This window comes from Eurosta solidaginis, chromosome 1 (genome assembly GCF_040869045.1).
Source record: "Eurosta solidaginis isolate ZX-2024a chromosome 1, ASM4086904v1, whole genome shotgun sequence".
NCBI classification, from domain to species: Eukaryota; Metazoa; Arthropoda; class Insecta; order Diptera; family Tephritidae; genus Eurosta; species Eurosta solidaginis.
This window is the reverse complement of record NC_090319.1, coordinates 165,037,092-165,058,779: the sequence shown is the minus strand read 5'-3', so window position 1 is coordinate 165,058,779 and position 21,688 is coordinate 165,037,092. Positions and strand designations below refer to the sequence as shown.

Below are 21,688 nucleotides of genomic sequence, written 5' to 3'. Positions count from 1 at the left end.
GGCGACTTTAACGGTAGGGTGGGCAAAGAAGGTGTTTTTGGCCCTACAGTCGGAAAGTTCAGCCTTCACAATGAAACTTTTCCTAACGGACTGAGGCTGATTGACTTTGCCGGTGCCCGAAACGTGGTCATATCCAGCACGAAGTTCATGCATAAAAAGATTCTTCAAGCTACATGGCTGTCTCTTGATCGAAATACTCGCAATCGTTGTGAGAGATGGACGGCATGCCTCCTGTGTTTTAGATGTGCGCATGATCCGAGGACCTAACAACGACTCGGACCATTATCTCGTTGCAGCCAAAATACGCACCCGCCTCAGCGCGGCAAAAACCAAGGAACACAAAACACAAGGAATGCTAGACGTCGAAAAACTTCAGTCACAACAGGCTGCCAATGATTTCGCAATTCGACTCTCACACCTGCTCTCTGAGAGCACAACTCATCCTGAAGGAATACAGCAGGAGTGAAAGCATATCTCCTACGCACATCGTACTGCCGCCGAGGAAAAAAATGGTTACCGGCGGCCACGAAAAAACAACTGGTACGATGAAGAATGCTGCTTTGCAACCGAAAGAAGAGACGCTGCCTACAGGTCTACGTTAAAAGCGAACGCAACAAGAGGAGTGTGTGAACGCTATCGTGAGTTGAAAAGGGAAGCGAGCCGCCTTTTCAGGAATAAAAAAGCAGAAGCAGAAAGGCGTGAGTGCGAGGGGCTTGAGCTGCTGGCCACCAGGAATAACGCCCAAAAATGTTACAATAGAACATTTCTCTGCTCTCCTAAATGGAGGCAGCGATTCACCGCGCAGAGGTGACGAACTCGATCCCGCAATCGATGATGATGCAATATATGTCCCTCCGCCCGATTATACGAAGTTAGAATAGCAATAATCAGATTGAAAAACAACAAGGTCTTGGGCGCTGATGGATTGCGTGCGGAGCTATTCAAGTACGGCGGCGAAGAGTTGGTAAGGTGCATGCAGCAGCTTCTTAGCAAAATATGGGCGGACGAGTGCATGCCCGGCGAGTGGAATCAAAGTGTTCTTTGCCCAGTCCACAAGAAGGCAGATACTGCAAAATGCACCAACTATCGTGGAATCAGCCTTCTTAATATCGCATATAAGGTCCTTTCAAATCTATTGTGCGATAGTTTGAAGACCACCGTGAACCGGCTGATTGGACCTTATCAGTCCGGCTTCTACCGTTGACCAGATTTTCACAATACGCCGAATCTTGAAAAAAAAGCCAGTGAAAAAGAATCGACACGCATCACCTCTTCGTCGACTTTAAAGCCGCCTTCGACAGCACGAAAAGGAGCTGCCTATAAGCCGCTATGTCTGAATTTGGTTTCCCCGCAAAACTTATACGGCTGTGCAAAATGACGTTGAGCAACACCATCAGCTCAGTTAGAATTAGGAAGGACCTCTCCGAGCCGTACGAAACTAAACGAGTGTAATGTAACTGCTTGGTCCGGGGCGAGAAGGGTGGCGGTTAGGCATGGTGGTAGCCCGGCTGAGGCTCGTCGGCGTTGAGGCGCGGTTCTTGCCACCTTCCTCGACCCACAGTCACAAAAACAAAATTATAATTAACATGCCTATAGGTGGAGATCAGGGACCAGAAAAGGAGTCAAAAAAAAAGGGAAAGAAAACAACGGAAAGAAAGGAAAGCGGTAGGAGACCGTCCATGTCAGGTGGAGTCATCCCTCCCCTCTTGCTCATGAGGCATGAACAACCTTGAACTCCACTTTGACTCCGATAACCGAGTGGAGTTCCCTTATCCTGACTTCGTCCGTCTGTTAAAGTCTAAAGTCGGGCCTAATACATGGTCTGTCAGTCTAGTAGCAACACCTCACTCATTCCTAGTGTGCCACAAGGGCAACACCCACACAAACACAAAGAGGAATCTAGACCTGCATCATTCTTAGTACTATTCAACTATGGAATTTGAAATAAATCATTTTTTTTCTAACTAGATTTATTTTTCACAATGTTTTATTCACTCTTATATGTCTAATTATTTCGACCTATGATTATGGGATCTTAAGTTATCTATTTCTACCCTGAACCAAAATATTAAATGTTAATCTATTTATGAATTCAAAAAAAAACATAGACAAAGATTTGAATGATATGAAAAAAAAATGTGAAACTTTCTAAAGGAACACCCTTTTCACAATTCAAGATGTGGGATTGATACAAATTTGAGAAAAAAATTTAATTAACTTAAAACTAGAATAAAGATATGCAATAAACAAATTAAACCTATTAATAGACCACCCTTTACCTATCTCACCTAATATAATTCAAAAAGTGTCGTGAGTGTTTCTTAGCAGTGATCCACTAATGTGTATCAGTATGTAATATAATAAAAATAAAAAAATGTGTAAAGGGCGCAAAAAAAAGAGAATAAACAAGATTTATCAATGTATCATATTACCAATCGTGGAAGTCATCACGCTCATCTGCAGACTAGGTACCAAGGCTGGAGCGGCGGGCGGCTGAAAGTAAAAAAGAAAAGAAACAAATAGGAACAGCAATCCTAGTGGATTTCCTACTCTATTATACAGAACTAAGTGTCCACATGGGCTGGCTTGTAATTTTCACCACATGAAACTTTTAGTTCCGGTTTGTACAGAAAAACATGCGTATACACATTCGTAGTGCTCGCGTAAATTATTATAAAAAAATATAAAGAAAATATTAATAAATTAATTTTATCTATGTAGTAAGTTAGATTAGTGTTATAAATTCAGTTTTGCCAAGAAAAAAGGAAGGAAATAAAAAAACGCAATAAAAAAGGTAATTAAACGAATGTACAAATTTTCTATTGCGTATTCTAGCAAATCCTCGTGGCCTGCAACATGGACTTCCTAAGTTCATAATTTACCTTCACGGGAAGGTAATAACTAGTTTTCTTTTCTTTTGAAAGACAAAAAAAATTCAAGGAAAAGAATCAATGAAAAGAAAAAGCAACAAAAACTCAAAAAGTGCAAGAAAATTAATACCGATAGTTCAGCGTGGCTGTCTATCAGATAAAATAAGAGAAATTCATGTACAAGGTGAGAAAGGAATTATGAACGTATACATATTTCTATAAAATACTTAAAGTACAAAGTTATAAAAAGTTTAAAGAAAGGTCGAACCCGGCGAACTTATGTCGGTCGCCCTGTGTTGAGTTGGTGTTGTGGTTAAAAGTGGTGCGCAGCGCACTCTCCCTATTAGCGATCTACAGACAGTCAGTCGCTCATTTGCTCACTTGCTCACTTACTTGGTTATTGCCAGTCCAAACTAGCAATGTTATTTATAAGTTGTGATGCGATGATATGTAATGTGATGGAATGGGGTATGCTGTATGCTGTGATGTGATATCGTGCTGTAATGTGATGTAGTGATGTGATGTGACGTCGCCTGATGGTGTTGTGTCGTGCCGCCGTTTTGCGTTCTTAGAAGATGGGTTTTATAGGTTGGTGGTAAGTGTCGCAATAGGCGTGGATCCACCTCTGGCTGCTTGCGGCTTATACCTAGTAGTGTTTGTGCTTACCGTGTTTGTTGATGTACTGTTGTCAGTGTTTAGTGATGTTTTTTTCTGTTGATGATGTGTAGCATTTATGTGTATTGCTCGCAGTGTTAGAGGTGGTTGGTGTGTGGTATTGCCTGTTGTTGCTAATAATGCGTGGTTTTGTGGTGTACTTGCTTGTGTGGAGAGGTGGTTGTTGAGCGATGTTACCCGGGTTTATCATTAATGTCGTGTGCCTTTGCGTGTATTTGTTATGAATGCAGGTGTTTTGTTTAACGTGATTGGTGCTTAATGTGCTTGTATGCCGCAGGTGTTGGGTTTCTATGGTATTTGTGGTTGCAGGTTTTGCGTTTTGGCTGGCGGGTAGATGTGTGGCTGGTGTGTGTTTCGCCTAGATGGAAGTGGGATGATGTGGTGTTTGTGGTTGTACCTTTTGCGCTTTGGGTGTTTTAATATCGGTTGCTGGTGTTTGTTGGATGTGGTCGTATGCTGCTGATGTTGCGTTGATGTGTTTCGCCTAGATGGCGGTAGAATCCCTCTCGGAGGCAGACGCGGTTTCTGGTGGGAAAGAAAAAGGGGCATATTACCATCGGGCAAAGGTCTATAAGGGTACCTAAGGCGGTAATCCTGTTAGGGTATCGGCTAGTTAAGGGTGGTAGTTTTATGTGACTTACCGGTGGTTGTGCTGAATCGGCTGCTGGTAATGATTCTGCTGATTGCCATGGACAGGGTGTCGTGTGGTTCCGGCACTTTAACTTTAGGACACTCACTATAGAAATGTATTTAATTATTTTTATTTTTCACTTCCACTCGCGAGGTAAGGCGTCCGTTCGACTCTATGACTTTTAATTTTTGCAAATGAAAAACGGAATTTCCCTTCTTTTATAGATTATTTGATTCCTGTTGCAACTCCCGTTTTCCTATCTACATTTTTTTTTTTTTTGCAGTCAAATCCCCTTTCTTAAAAGTCACTCAAAAATCCTGCTAGGCGTCAAACATGTTGGCTACAACCTATTGTTTTGTATTTACCCACATAGACACATAATATGCAGTTGGTTTGCAGACAATTGGCATTGTTACTTGCAGAGATAGTGGTGCGCGTGCGTGTAGGCGCACAGGGGCGTAGTTTGTTGAAAGGCTGTCGTTACAGGCTCGCATCCGCCGATGACGCCTGCATCATGGAGCGTGTGCGTAAAAAAAATTTTAACGCAGCCGCTAATCCCATCTTTTTCTGGCCCAACGTGTGGCTTCGACCCACTCCCAATGCCGGGCTTCATCTAATCATATCACTTTTGCCGCTTTATCTTCATCTTCCCTACTATTGCACCTTTTTTTTTTTGTAAATTGAACATCTATACATATGTGGACAACCACTCTACTACTAGGACCACTGGGTTTTAAAACTACTTATCTAAAATATCGCAGGTTAATCATTTATATCTATATCACAGGTGGTCGTTTTCAACTTATATCGTCAGTCGTCAATAAAACAAATAAATAAAAATACGAAAAAAAAATTTTTTAGCTAGAGGTGTATAATTAATAGTGTAAATAAATAAATGGTCAAATACATTAGTGACATGGTCCAGTTGATTGTTTCGTCAGTTGGTGTAATTGGTCAAGTGGGCTTCAAATTACTATAGCTAATCACATAACAAAAATATCTAATACAGAATACTAATACGAAACACATATTACAAGTACTACATATAACACTCATCTTAAGCCGCGAAAAGGTCTTTTGCGTGGTACACGCCGATTGCCTTGCCTCGAATATCGCCTAGTTCGTACATTGCGTTGCCTATTGCTCTAAGTACAACGCACTTAATTTGCTTTGGGGCAAGTTTCACATTAAAATTGTCAATTTTGGAACTTTGTTTAAAATTACGGCGGTATACCATATGCCCTACATTGAATGCTACTTCCCTGCTTCTCAGGTTGTATGTCTTCTTACTCCTTTCGTGTGCTAACTTAAGTTCTTGCATGATTTTTTCTCTGAGTATGTGCAGCCTGTCCTGCGTCGTTCCTACTTCGAAATCAGCATCTTTCAGCGCGCTCAATTTCCGGCATAGTTCATAAGATGCACCATGTTGCATCATCGGAATACCAAAGATCGCCTCATATGGGGACGTGTTAATTGCCGTGTGTAGGACACTGCGAAGTGCGAACGCTGCATCGCTAACATATTTATCCCAGTTCTTTTGGTTGTTATTGATGTAAGACCGAATTATTTGTATTATGGAGCGGTTAACTCTCTCCGCTGCGTTCCCCTGTGGCGAGTAAAACGCTGTCTTTATGTGCGTCGTTCCGTATTTTTGTAAAAACGAAGTAAACATTTCGGACATAAACTGCTTTCCATTATCGGAATGCACATACTCAGGTACTCCGAAAACGTGGAACACGTCTTTTTCTAAATACTTCACTACCTCGGCAGAAGTGGCTTTTCGCATCGGCTTTAGAAAAACAAATTTTGACAAATGATCTAAACACACAAAAATATAAACGTTACCATCACATGTACGTGGGTATGGGCCCATAAAATCGACGAACAAACGTTGAAAAGGACGTTCAGTGAGGTGCTGCTTTCCCATGGTTGGCTTGTGGAAGGCATTTTGAGTTTTGTTGCCTTTGCAGATTTCGCATGATTTCACATATGTATTTACATCTGCAACCATACCGGGCCAATAATATCTATCGCGGACACGCGATAGGGTCTTATGGATTCCACCATGACCAGCTGAAGGTGACGCGTGCGATAACTCTACCAAATTCTTCCGCAGCTCTACCGGAACCCAGAATTTCCAGGCATGGTCCTCCTGCGGTTCGTCTCCTCGGTTAAATTGTGTTCGTCTGTACACGTACCCGTCTGATACACAGAGTTCTGGTAATCTGTCTTGGTTCTCTGTTATAGTCTTTTGTAACTCTGTGTACTCGGGCGACTTGAAAGCTTCTGAGTTAATGTCAATATCCAATCTTCTATCCAGAATGTCGATCTCGTCCATGTCCATTCGCGATAGGGCATCAGGCACTACGTTTTGGGTCCCTTTACGGTGTTCTATCTTAAAATCATACGCCTGTAGCTTAAGGCTCCACCTTGCCAGTCGGCCCGAGAGATCCTTTTGGTTCATGAGCCACTTCAAGCTCGCGTGGTCCGTTATCACCGTAAAAGGTAGACCCTCCACGTAGGGCCTGAATCTCTTTATGCTTATAACAGCAGCGTAGCATTCCAGTTCAGTGATGCTGTAGTTACGCTGCGCTTTATTCAGTTTTGCGGACACATACGCTATTGGTCGTTCGTTGTTGTCGTCGTCCAGTTGGAACAGTACTCCACCCACCCCGTCAGTCGATGCATCACACTGGATGTAAAAATGTCTGGTGAAGTCCGGATGTGTCAGCACGGGTGCCGATATCAGGCTCTGTTTTAAACTATTAAACGCTTTCGTGGCCTCGTCCGTCATTGCAAATTTTTTTTATATTTTCTTTTGTAAGTCTGTCGTGTAGCGGTGCTGCAATCGTTGCGTAGCCTTGTATAAACCGTCTGTACCATCCCGTCATCCCTAGGAACCTTCTGAGCTGCTTCGGGGTTCGTGGTTCGGGAAAGTCCCTCATCGCCGCTATTTTGCTGTCATCTGTCCGGATGCATCCATTCCCGACCACGTATCCGAGATATCGCACCTCCTTGTAACAGAATTTACTCTTTTCAACGTTGATCGTCAATTTCGCATCTCGAAGACATTTAGCTATAACAGATAACAAATATAAATGGGACGAAAAATCTTCGGAACAAACAAGTAAGTCATCTAAATAAACAAACACTGATTCACGTAGGGAAGCGGGTATAACTTTGTCCATTAAACGACACATACGCTGCGCAGCGTTGCATATGCCAAAGGGCATGACCGTAAAATGGTACAAAGGTCTGCCAGGCACCGTAAAAGCCGTCTTTTCTCTAGACTTTGTCTCTAATGGTATTTGCCAAAACGCGTCTTTTAAGTCGATGGCAGATATATAGCGTGTATTTTGAAGTCGGCTTAGGATACCATCGATGTGAGGGAGTGGGTAACCATCTTTTATGGTGCGTTCATTAACCTTACGAGCGTCGAGGCACAGTCTGTTCTTGGTTCCCTTGATGACTAAAGACACCGGCGAGTTCCAGCAGCTGTTGCTTTCTTCTATGACTCCCATCTCTAGCATGCGATCAAGTTCGTGAAATATTAATTTTTGTATGGCTGGCGATATGGGGTAATGGCCTTGCTTCACGGGTAGATGTTCATCCGTTACCTCAATCACGTGCTCCTCAATGTCTGTTTTCCCTAAACCAAGAACAGCGAACGACGGAAACTGTGCCTTTATGCTCTCTAACGCTTTACTCTCCTCAGGGCTCAGTATATGTTGCACCGCATCAAAACACAGGTCCCCCTCGGCGGGTGCGAGTTCTGATACCACGGCTTTGCTGGCCGCAGCACCCCGTCCCCTATTAATAACACTAAGATCGAAGGCCTGCCAAAAGTCAACCCCTAAGTAGACTTCCTGCTGTAGACCAGGAACAATCAGAAATTCGAGATCCTGCGTCATGCCATCCCACACAACTGGCAGCGTGATAACGCCTCTGACTGGTGTTTCGCCTCCATTTGCCGTTCTTATATTTTGATTCCTGATTGGTAGGATCAAGTGCTCTTTTCCTTCTAACAATAAATTCGAATTCTTACCTAAACAGCTAGATCCTGCCCCCGAGTCTAACAACGCTAGAACCTCATGCCCCCCTATCTCGGTCTTGGCAAAGAATCTATTATCCCCTTTCACTGTGACGATTGTTGCTATTATTTTGCTTCTAATTCTCTTAAAACTCTTTTTCTTCTCCCTCATTTTCTTTATTTTATTGAAATTCCTGTCACTTTTTCCCTTCTTCTGCCTAGCTAATTCTTCGCAAAATATACGTCTCCGAGCTTCTTCATACCTCAGTTTTCTGATATGTAGGCTTTCCTTTTCTGCTATTTGTTTATTTCCCATACGCCCTTCGCTATGTAACTCACCCGCTTCTTTCCTGCGTTTCATGATTCTAATTTTAGTATTTTCTATTCCGGGTTGTCCTTGTTCTGGACAGAGTGCCCGGACATCTCCGCCAGACCCCGGTTTCCCGCCTCAGGTTTGAACACACAGAAGGACGAGTCACTGCCACATGCAAAACATTTCATAAGGTGGAAGGAGGACTTACATTTACTGTCCTTTGCTGCTTCAGCCGGGTTCCTAACATAGTAGTCTACCGGCATTCCACAAGCAAAGCACAACATGAGGTGGAATGGAGGCGGACAAAAGGATTGGTTTGGGACACTACTAATACACTTACTTTGGTTATGGGACGAATCACGTACGTTTGGATCATAGGATGGAGGATGGGGTTTTGACGGATCACGGGAAGAGGCGGCCCCGGGCTTCATTTTGTTTGCTCCTGAGATATCCCTATTGAAGGCTTCAACTTCTACTTCCCCGTCTACCCCTGTACTCCAAATTCTTTTGCTTACTTCTAGCTCGCTCACTCCTTTAAATCGAGCCCTATTCTCTTTCATGAGTTTTTCAGCTCGCTTGCACTCATGTTTTAACTCGGCTAGGGTCGATAATTTGGTGGCAAACGTTAAATTAGCTAAAAAGGGCTTAAGATTGCCTTTTATTATATTGACGAGTTCTGCTTCTGGAATCTTTTCCCTCAGTCTGAACGTGAGATCATGGACTTCCCCGTAGAATTCATCGAAACTCTCTTGTGGGAGTTGCTTCCGTTCCATGATCTCGCGAATCACCTCATAATCAGAATCTGCAGACTTTAATTGAGCTAAAAGCTCAGCCTTGAGGCGAAAGTAGTCAAAGTTCTTGTCGTCAGCATTATCTTCTAGGACCTGCCAGTACCATTTGAGAGCTACCCCGGTCACCAAACAGTGAAAGTCAGCTAGAAGCTGTTCGTATGTCAAATTGTACTGCATCCTCATCTTCTCTACTCGAAAGACAAAGCTTTCTACTGTCATCCCCTTGGGTGACCCATCAACTTTAGGTGCCATTTGTTAAGATCGATTCTCTTCCTATCATACATGTTCCTGGTCCTCTCGTCCCGCTGTTCCCCCTCGTTAATCGTTTCCCTATTTTCTCGATCACTATTTCGACCTGGTGTCGAAGTTGACGCTGGTTGCGGTCGTGGCGCTGTTCCTTGCATGGACAATTCTACGTCAGCTAGACGGTTACTTAATCTTGACACATCGGCTCTCATTTTCCGGAATTCATCCATAGCTTCTAGAACGATCTGGTTTTGTTGAGATATCGTCTCCATAATGGCGTTGAGGTTGTCCATGTGAGCTGCCGGCTGTGCTGTTGCGGATCCGCGTTCCTTCTCTGTATTTCCGGTTGGCCGTCGTGATACAGCACCTCCAAAAGCACCCCCTATCTGTTGAACATCCCCCGATTCGGACATCTCCAACAACGACAACTTGCGCAAAAAGCTAAGGGAATTATCTCCGTTATCCACTATTATCGAATTTGAGAAAACAACCTCTTTCCTACTCTTTCCACTATTTTCGAGGTTAGCGAAAATCCTGGCAGAACAGCGGTTCAGGAAGTCAGTTGGCAGAAAGTCTACTGGTATCTCTATCCACGTGTCTATTTGGGTGAATATAGAACCGGCCACTTGGTTTTCAAGGGCCCTAGTAATGCTGCGTGTGACCGGCCCCTCTCTGTTGCGACTAAGAATTCCTAACCCTGGCCTCGGTATTTCTTCCCGATCTTGATGATTATCCATACACCACCTCGATGCGGTCCCGAATAAAACAACCCTAAGAAACGGAAATCAAAAAAAATATCGAAATCGAAGTTATCCCCTAAGATTCCAAAAAAAAAAAAAATATATTTTAAGAAGGTGGAAAGATAATCAATTGATTTCGCGAAGAAAAAAAAATTCAAAAAAATAAACGTGTATGTAATATTTGTATTAATATAAAAGGGTATATTATATAGGTACGATCTATATGTACGTGTGCAACAAAATGGGTTAGAATTCCCAGGTGTAAAACAATTGTATGTGTGTAAATCGGTATCTATCAAATAAAACTTCTAACTTCAATAAAGTCCTATGAAAAAAATTAAAAGAAATGTATGCGTGTGTATACAGGTGATTAAAACAAGATTTCATAGATGTGAAATATTTATGTGTGTGGATATGCTTGTATATGTATGTTTTTGTAAAAAAAATTCAAAATACCATTAACCACTAACAGAAATTCAAGACGTAGCTGGTTGTAAGAAACCATAGCTATCTGTGCTTTAATTCGCTACAAATACCTATAGTAAAAAATGTGTTAGTGAAATGAAAGTTCCACAAAAATACGTATATAAAAAGGCAAAAAAAAAAAAAAAAATCACGATAGAAATTCAACTTCAAGGTTGAACCTAACGCTCTTAGATAACTAGATGTGCTTCACACAAAGGCTGAAAAACTTCGAACAAAAAGGAAATGAAAATTCAATGTATATACAAAATTTTAATTGAAAGGAAACAACACCAAATTTCAAAGTGGTATTTTTCTTTTTCCTTTTCGATAGTGAACTAACCTAATTAAGTGACCTCAACGACTATATTGTTTTTCGGTTGAATGAATGTTAGAACAATAGGTCGAGAAAAAAAAGAAAGGAAAAAAAAGGAATTCTATAAAAATGGTGGGCAATTTAAAACTTCGATAAATATCTATATCTTAAAGTTTGTGGTTAGTGTGATTGGTGTTGACCTCACGAAGGAAACAAAAGTTAGATTGGTGTTGCTTTAGTCCGTCCAATGTCATGTCAGCTAATCCCCAATTCAATCCCTAGAGCTGCACATCGCCGGTCAGAGTACTTACTCCAGCCGTGGCTGCCTAACACCTATCTCAAGTAAAGAAAAAAACCCCAATTTACCCCCAGTGGTCAATAGCTATAAACCTCACATGTGGGTGGTGCTAGAACACCCACATGGCAGCTTGAGCTTTGCCACAGAAAACGTCTTATATTGCGCTAGCCTCGACTTCGAATACCACCTTACTATGACGTTGCGATCAAAGAAAGGGAACTTCGAAGTCGGACTAACACTACCCCCCGTCTAACTACCTACTTGTTACTCAGGCACAAATCACTTTCAGTCGTCTGAAAGTGATGCTACCCTCGTAGCCCTAACCTGTCCGAGAGAAGGAAAATAAATTAATTAAAAAATTTAATTTGAAATGAGAAAAGTGAGGAATTTGTTAATGAAAGAAAGAAAAAGAATAAAAAAATAAAAATAGTAAGTTATGAAGGGAAAGGAAGAGGCGGGCTATTTCGTTGGTAATTTGAAGAAAAGAACTGAAAGAAAACTTAATAGAATGAAATATGAGAAAAAAAATAAAAAGATGATCGGGCTATTACGTTGGGCGCCATTGTAATGTAACTGCTTGGTCCGGGGCGAGAAGGGTGGCTGTTAGGCATGGTGGTAGCCCGGCTGAGGCTCGTCGGCGTTGAGGCGCGGTTCTTGCCACCTTCCTCGACCCACAGTCACAAAAACAAAATTATAATTAACATGCCTATAGGTGGAGATCAGGGACCAGAAAAGGAGTCAAAAAAAAAGGGAAAGAAAACAATGGAAAGAAAGGAAAGCGGTAGGAGACCATCCATGTCAGGTGGAGTCATCCCTCCCCTCTTGCTCATGAGGCATGAACAACCTTGAACTCCACTTTGACTCCGATAACCGAGTGGAGTTCCCTTATCCTGACTTCGTCCGTCTGTTAAAGTCTAAAGTCGGGCCTAATACATGGTCTGTCAGTCTAGTAGCAACACCTCACTCATTCCTAGTGTGCCACAAGGGCAACACCCACACAAACACAAAGAGGAATCTAGACCTGCATCATTCTTAGTACTATTCAACTATGGAATTTGAAATAAATCATTTTTTTTTCTAACTAGATTTATTTTTCACAATGTTTTATTCACTCTTATATGTCTAATTATTTCAACCTATGATTATGGGATCTTAAGTTATCTATTTCTACCTGAACCAAAATATTAAATGTTAATCTATTTATGAATTCAAAAAAAAAACATAGACAAAGATTTGAATGATATGAAAAAAAATGTGAAACTTTCTAAAGGAACACCCTTTTCACAATTCAAGATGTGGGATTGATACAAATTTGAGAAAAAAATTTAATTAACTTAAAACTAGAATAAAGAAATGCAATAAACAAATTAAACCTATTAATAGACCACCCTTTACCTATCTCACCTAATATAATTCAAAAAGTGTCGTGAGTGTTTCTTAGCAGTGATCCACTAATGTGTATCAGTATGTAATATAATAAAAATAAAAAATGTGTAAAGGGCGCAAAAAAAGAGAATAAACAAGATTTATCAATGTATCATATTACCAATCGTTGAAGTCACCACGCTCATCTGCAGACTAGGTACCAAGGCTGGAGCGGCGGGCGGCTGAAAGTAAAAAAGAAAAGAAACAAATAGGAACAACAATCCTAGTGGATTTCCTACTCTATTATACAGAACTAAGTGTCCACATTGGGCTGGCTTGTAATTTTCACCACATGAAACTTTTAGTTCCGGTTTGTACAGAAAAACATGCGTATACACATTCGTAGTGCTCGCGTAAATTATTATAAAAAAATATAAAGAAAATATTAATAAATTAATTTTATCTATGTAGTAAGTTAGATTAGTGTTATAAATTCAGTTTTGCCAAGAAAAAAGGAAGGAAATAAAAAACGCAATAAAAAAGGTAATTAAACGAATGTACAAATTTTCTATTGCGTATTCTAGCAAATCCTCGTGGCCTGCAACATGGACTTCCTAAGTTCATAATTTACCTTCACGGGAAGGTAATAACTAGTTTTCTTTTCTTTTGAAAGACAAAAAAAATTCAAGGAAAAGAATCAATGAAAAGAAAAAGCAACAAAAACTCAAAAAGTGCAAGAAAATTAATACCGATAGTTCAGCGTGGCTGTCTATCAGATAAAATACGAGAAATTCATGTACAAGGTGAGAAAGGAATTATGAACATATACATATTTCTATAAAATACTTAAAGTACAAAGTTATAAAAAGTTTAAAGAAAGGTCGAACCCGGCGAACTTATGTCGGTCGCCCTGTGTTGAGTTGGTGATGTGGTTAAAAGTGGTGCGCAGCGCACTCTCCCTATTAGCGATCTACAGACAGTCAGTCGCTCATTTGCTCACTTGCTCACTTACTTGGTTATTGCCAGTCCAAACTAGCAATGTTATTTATAAGTTGTGATGCGATGAATGATATGTAATGTGATGGAATGGGGTATGCTGTATGCTGTGATGTGATATCGTGCTGTAATGTGATGTAGTGATGTGATGTGACGTCGCCTGATGGTGTTGTGTCGTGCCGCCGTTTTGCGTTCTTAGAAGATGGGTTTTATAGGTTGGTGGTAAGTGTCGCAATAGGCGTGGATCCACCTCTGGCTGCTTGCGGCTTATACCTAGTAGTGTTTGTGCTTACCGTGTTTGTTGATGTACTGTTGTCAGTGTTTAGTGATGTTTTTTTCTGTTGATGATGTGTAGCATTTATGTGTATTGCTCGCAGTGTTAGAGGTGGTTGGTGTGTGGTATTGCCTGTTGTTGCTAATAATGCGTGGTTTTGTGGTGTACTTGCTTGTGTGGAGAGGTGGTTGTTGAGCGATGTTACCCGGGTTTATCATTAATGTCGTGTGCCTTTGCGTGTATTTGTTATGAATGCAGGTGTTTTGTTTAACGTGATTGGTGCTTAATGTGCTTGTATGCCGCAGGTGTTGGGTTTCTATGGTATTTGTGGTTGCAGGTTTTGCGTTTGGCTGGTGGGTAGATGTGTGGCTGGTGTGTGTTTCGCCTAGATGGAAGTGGGTTGATGTGGTGTTTGTGGTTGTACCTTTTGCGCTTTGGGTGTTTTAATATCGGTTGCTGGTGTTTGTTGGATGTGGTCGTATGCTGCTGATGTTGCGTTGATGTGTTTCGCCTAGATGGCGGTAGAATCCCTCTCGGAGGCAGACGCGGTTTCTGGTGGGAAAGAAAAAGGGGCATATTACCATCGGGCAAAGGTCTATAAGGGTACCTAAGGCGGTAATCCTGTTAGGGTATCGGCTAGTTAAGGGTGGTAGTTTTATGTGACTTACCGGTGGTTGTGCTGAATCGGCTGCTGGTAATGATTCTGCTGATTGCCATGGACAGGGTGTCGTGTGGTTCCGGCACTTTAACTTTAGGACACTCACTATAGAAATGTATTTAATTATTTTTATTTTTCACTTCCACTCGCGAGGTAAGGCGTCCGTTCGACTCTATGACTTTTAATTTTTGCAAATGAAAAACGGAATTTCCCTTCTTTTATAGATTATTTGATTCCTGTTGCAACTCCCGTTTTCCTATCTACATTTTTTTTTTTTTTGCAGTCAAATCCCCTTTCTTAAAAGTCACTCAAAAATCCTGCTAGGCGTCAAACATGTTGGCTACAACCTATTGTTTTGTATTTACTCACATACACACATAATATGCAGTTGGTTTGCAGACAATTGGCATTGTTACTTGCAGAGACAGTGGTGCGCGTGCGTGTAGGCGCACAGGGGCGTAGTTTGTTGAAAGGCTGTCGTTACACGAGGTTTCAGACAGGGTGATCCCCTATCGTGCGATTTCTTTAATTTGATGCTGGAGATAATTATACTAACTAGAAATTAACTGCACTGGAACAATATTCTATAAAAGCGTGCAATTACTGGCATATGCTGATGGCATTGGTATCATCGGCCTAAACACCCGCGCTGTTAGTTCTGCTTACTCCAAACTGGAAAAGGAAGCGGTAAAGATGAGTTTGATGGTGAAGGAGGACAAAACAAAGTACCTGCTGTCATCGAGCAAGGAGTCAGCGCATACGCGCCTTGGCAACCACGCTACTGTTGGCAGCCATAATTTCAAAATAGTAAAAGACTTCGTTGCCTAAATTGCCTAAATTTGGGAACCAGCATCAACACTAGCAACAACATCAGCACTGAAATTCAGCGTAGAATCAATCTTGCCAATAAATACTACTTTGGACTAGGTAGGCAATTTAAAAGTAAAGTCCTCTCTCGGCGAACGAAAATCATGCTCTACAAGTCACTTATCGTACCCGTCCCGCTATATAGGTCAGAAGCATGGACCATGACAACAGCAGATGAAGCGGATTTGGGAGTGTCCGAGAGTAGAGTTCTTCGAAAGATTTATGGACCTCTACGCGTTGGCGTTGGCGAGTGCCGAAGGAGATATACGCAGACATTATCATAGTCTATCGAATTAAAACGCAGCGGCTGCACTGGCTAGGCCATGTTATGCGAATGAGAGATGATGCTCCAGCCAAGACCAATTGGCGCCGGTTGGTGGAGCGAAGAAGCGACTGGCGCGCCTTGTTGGACGGCCATAACCGTTTAGACGGTCAAGCGCCAGTTAAGTAAGTGAGTAAGACTGCTCACTAATAGTCTGGGATGAGGCTCCCATGTCAAACAAGACGTCTGTGGAAGCACTGGATAGGACAAGGCGCGATTTGCGCAACAAAAATTCACCAATGAGTGGATATACTGTTCTGTTCTCATGAGATTTTCGTCAAATCCTACCAGTTGTGACTCGAGGAACACGTGCTGATGAAATAAATGCTCCCCGAAAAAGATCTCACCTTTGGCCACATTTTAATAAATTAGAGCTTAAAGCTAATATGAGGGTTTCGTCATCTTCCCGTGAGAACAGGCTATTTCCAGAGAGGCAAAGTGAGGGAAGGATTAACCTAGACGTAAGTTATAGGACAATATCTTGGTTTAAAGAAAGAGCGATTCTGTCACCAACCAACGAAAAAGTATATAAGGTAAATAACTCGGCTATTTCAAAGATTGATGCGCCGACGAAAGTATACTACTCGGTCGATACTGTTCTCGATTTGGAAGAAGCTGTTCATTTTCCTACAGAATTTCTAAACTGGTTGAACCCGTCTGGACTCCCTCCTCACAAAATGGTGTTGAAAGTGGTTGTCCTGTTATTTTATAAAGAAACCTGAATCCATTTAAACTTTGCAATGGCACGCGTTTGCTGGTAAAATCACTGAAAACTTTCATAACAGAGTGCACAATACTCACAGGATGTGGTACCGGAGAAGATGTATTGATTCCCCGAATCCCTCTGATACCATCGGATTTACCCTTCCAATTTAAACGTTTACAGTTTCCGGTAAATACATCTTTTGCAATGACTATTAATAAATCGCAGGGTCAAACCTTTAACGTTGCAGGCTTAGATTTGAGCGTTGATTGTTTTTCACATGGCCAACTGTATGTCGCTCTTTCAAGAGTAACCTCTAAAAAAAAAAATGTTTGTATTGTCTAATGACAAGAAAGCTATAAACGTTGTATATAAAGACATTCTGTAATATATTAATTGTTGCAAAAATAAAATAAATAGGTAAAATGTAAAAAGTAGTGTATTTAGTATCAGCATTGAGCCCGTGCGAAACCGGTGCGGCTCGCTAGTATATATTATATATAACACCATATATATAATATATATACCACCGATCTCTATGATTTTTCACACAACAGTATATGCTATATACGTAAGCAATTGGGGTGAAATTTGTAGCTTATAGATGTTAAAGTGTGGTGAAATTGCGAAAAGTTTCTTATCTGAACAATCGATTGTATGAGATATATACTATATATACCAACGAACTCTATGATTTTTTCAGACAACAATATATGCTATATGTGTAAGCATTTTGTGAAATTTGAAGCTTTAGCTGTTAAAATGGGGCTGAAATTGCGAAAATATTTATATATACTATATATATAATATACAACACCATATATATATTATATATACCACCGACCTCGATGATTTTTCCAGACAAAAATATGTGCTATATACGTAAGCATTTGGTGAAATTTTATGCTTCTAGCTGTTAAGATGGAGCAGAAATTGCGAAAAGTCTCTTACCTGAACAATCGGTTGTGGGGGATATATACTATATATACGACCGATCTCAACCATTTTTATATGCTATACTGGTCCGATCCGGCCGTTTCTTAAAAATTGAGGGACTAGTTTTCATACAACAGACATACGGTCAGACGGACAGACGGACATGGCTAAACCAACTCAGCTCTTCATCGTGATTATTTCGGTATAATTAAGGGTGGGTCTATCTATTTTCCTTTAAGGACTTAAAATTTTGAGATTCGTGCCAAAGTTAATATACCATTTCATTTTCATGAAAGGTATAAAAATAGGTAGATAATTTGTGTTAAGATGCAAAGTTTCACAGTTTTTGTAGTCTGCATGTAAAAACTATGATTACGAATAACTTATTTCAACAATACATGACGTAAGCGTAAGTATTTGATGAAATTTGATGAAATTTGAAACTTCTAGCAGCAAAAAAGGGGCAAAAATTACGGTTTATATCAAGGGCGGAGCCAGGATTTGATTTTGGAACAATCAGGGGGGGGGGGGGGAATCCAATTTAATGTTTTTTTTTTTACAAGGAGGAAACATCGAAAGCCTCAACTTTATCCGCACTAAACCTCCTACTGTTTGAGTACCATATAACCCCTGTACCACCGTCAAATATTCCGTCGGGAGGTAGGTTGAGCACTAAGCTCTACGTCTGTCCGGGTCAGGTTGCGCAATTCGTTCCAATTTAATGTCATGAAACAAGAAGCAATGAATTATACAAGTGCCAAACGGCGTGGATCTTGTGCAAATCATTCTAAAACTCTGAGTACCATATCCTCTCCTTTATCCTTGACCATTTTCCTATGTACACTCATCATGCATAATCCTAAAAAAAATGAAGCATGTTCGTCATTACAATCCAAGAATAATTTTTGGATTTTCATCACTTTTCTTACCATTCAAACGATTTTCGACCACCGTTGAGCGAAACGAAGTCTTTACTCTCCTCAAGGCGCTAAAGGTCCGTTCTATGGAACTTGTCGTACAAGGTAATGCAATAGCAATATACAAGCAAGCTTCTTCGTCTATAAAACATTTCCGTTTCTTGAACGATATCACACAGGTCTAATTTATGGAGATTTTCAGATTTTAAGCATTTGTCCTTCCAATGAAAATACCACAATTCGGCCTCCGCGGCAAAACTTGTAAAACCTTAAAACTGAATAAAATTTTCTGTTGCTTTCTTGAATTCTTGGAAATTCATTTTCAACATGTTAGCTGGGTGCAAGTGAAACAATGTATACGCTGGCAAGTTCTCTTCAGGAAATCTTTACTCCAGTGAGGCGACAAATGAATCTGAATACGGAATTAAAAGTGATCTCTTCTAAAATTGAGCATCATCAGAAGCAGGATGATTCGAGCGATGTTTTTGACGGTCCACGGTCCTGGGTTTTTGTAGTTCTAATCCTAGTTGTTCAGCAAGCGACTTTGCATCTGTCAAAAGTTCATAAATTCCAGAATCCCCATTCATTCGATGATCTTTTGCTAATTGAATGATCCGTTGGATTTGTTTTCTGCACGAAAGAAGATCCAACTGCTTTGATTGTAAAATATTAACCACTGGCTCAAGATAAGACGAGTATTTCGAAATCAAAGAAAGACATATGTTGGAAGTTGATTGAGTGATAGCTGAGTACAGCTGAAAGGCAGTTGTTTTTGTTGAAGTGTTTCCTTCGATGTACAGTTCTTTTAATCCATTAACGATGCTGACAAAGTGCTGTAGAAATATCGAAATACTCCTGTATTTCTCTGACCATCGTGTTTCGTAAAAAGCAGGAATATGTGGAACATATTTCCTTCTGGCAAGAGAATCACGATAAAAATTGATGATGTCCTGGATTGTTGCAATAGTGTAACGAATTTCGGGGACTTTATTCAAATCATTTACTACTAAATTCAATTTGTGACTGGCGCAACGAAAGTATAAAGCTTGAGGATATTTCTCTCTCAAAATAGCTTGTACACCATTTTCTTTTCCTGACATTGTTGAACAACCGTCATACCCTTGTCCTTTAAGTTTCATAGGATCAAGTCCTGTTTCAGTGATAAAATTATCTATCGCGGTGGCAATTGTTTTGGCATCCATAGCGTCTAGTTAAAAAAAAACCTACAAATTCTTCTCGAATAACTTGCTTTTCTTCATCGTAGAATCTGATACGAATTGATAATTATTCATTTCCTGCTATGTCACAGCTTTCGCCCCTATAAGACGGAATGCTGAAGCTTTTTTTGCATCGTTTTAATGTCATCTTGAATAACCTGTCCACAAAAAGTGATGATTTCATTTTGGATTTGGGGCGAGGTGTAAGTAACATTTTTTTTCCCTTCTTCAAAATGCTGCTTAAGATGTTGATTACCCGCTTTGGTTTTAAGGCCGAGTAGGTCATAAAATACACCTTAAAACATAAAAGAGTTTTCAAAGTTTGCTGCAAATCATGAGATATGAGAATGGAAGTAAAAGTTTTGAAATGGTAAGCAGTAAAAAGGCAAATTAAACAAGGTAGAATTGACAACTGAAAAATTTTAGTTTTGCATGAATTATTACTTCACAAAATTGCAAGCAAGCGTATTAACCCTTTTTGGCCTAAGCCTATATTTTGGATCCTACACATGATTCAACTACTGCAGGTTTGCTCACACGAAACACTCGAAATCAAAAATCAGTTCGGGTTGCTTTTACTTAGCATGGAAAATGGGGAGAAATTATATCTTTCTCAGCAGAAATTGTAATAGAAAAGGACTTAAAGTAGTATGTAGTAGTAGTAGTGCTAGCAAATTCGTTAATGCGAGTAGGTTTTCAGAAAATTGTTGATTTCGTCACTTTGGCAACTAGGTTTCGTAAAAAAATATAACCAGCTCGGTCGGAAATATGCGAAAGCTTCCTTCGTGAGCCCCTTGGAGTCGCTTTTCATCCGAACTAGATGCCTTAAAGAATTGAACAACTGATATTCTGAGTAATTCCGTAAACAGTATAACTTATGAATGTCTTCCCACACTGAGTTATTCCAGGATATCACTTATTACGGATGCGCGTTGTTGTTGTTTTTTTTTTTTTTTCAACAAAAGTATTCAAATTGAAAATTTTGTGTGTTTACAAAAAAAAAATTAAATTTTTCGGAAGTCAACGGGTTAAATATTTTTTTCATTTGAAACAACAATTCATACAGAGAGGGGGGAACTGTCAAGTTCACTATTACTTTCCCTCACTAGGGTAGGCACCTTGTCGTTGGTGTGAGGGCTTAGCCGAACTCCATAGCGCCCGACTATGAGGCGTAGCTGTTTAGGACTGACATCTACGCCGTTTCGCCTCATAGGAGGGCGGCGGGATGTCGGTGACCAAGAACTGCCAACCCCCTAATCCAGGGTGTTATGCGGACCGTGCCTATTGGACGATTTGCAGCCAGGGGATAAATTCGGCTGTATTCGAACGGAGCCTTCCCGATACCGGGCCAGTAGTTACGGCCTTACCGCAGTAAGGGGCGCTGCTGTGGCGGACGGTTCTTTCCCCGTATATAATACTGGACCGCTGAGCCCGCCTTGTCGGGCAGGTGGTCGTACGACCAAGATGAACAACTCATTACCTGAATGTAATAAGGAGGATGTAAAGAGGAGGACTGAGTCGCAATCCAAGGACGACAAATACGAATTAAGCGATGCGTCGGACTCTGGGAGCGAGAGTAGTGCTGATTCAATGAACTCCGTGTTGGAGAAGCACACAAATGAAAACGGAGTAGAAGAGTGGAGAAGGGTACGGAGCAGAGGAAGGAAAAGAGCTCTCTCGCAGTACCGTGCAGCACTAAGAATTGTACAACGCTTGGGAGCAGTGGTCGACCCAACAGAAGTGGAGATCGAGCGCTTGGAATGGGCCCATGAAGCGGTAGAAGTAGGTCGAAGGCAGTTCAAAAGGTTTGCTGCGAGAAACCCTCGGTTCTGCAACCGGTACGAGGAGGAAGAAGCGTCGAATGGCAGAATGAAGAGGCAACGTTCGGCAGAAGGCGACAAGCCTGCTTTCAAGAGGCAGAAAGGACCCAGTCCTAGAGCCGCGAGGCAGGGCAGTCACATAGACAAGACAAGTAGGCCCAAAGCTGTAAGACAGATGGGTTCCAATAGCGAGGTAGCAACTACTTCGAAAGCTGCCAGTCAGAGGGAAGTTCCAACTACG

General features: G+C 41.0%; 1 protein-coding gene across 1 annotated transcript in view; it reads right to left on the bottom strand.

The window, feature by feature from the left end:
• The window catches only part of LOC137238431 (membrane-associated transporter protein-like), a 1,095,627-nt gene that overhangs the window by 741,223 nt on the left and 332,716 nt on the right, over window positions 1-21,688 (bottom strand). The window lies entirely within an intron of this gene.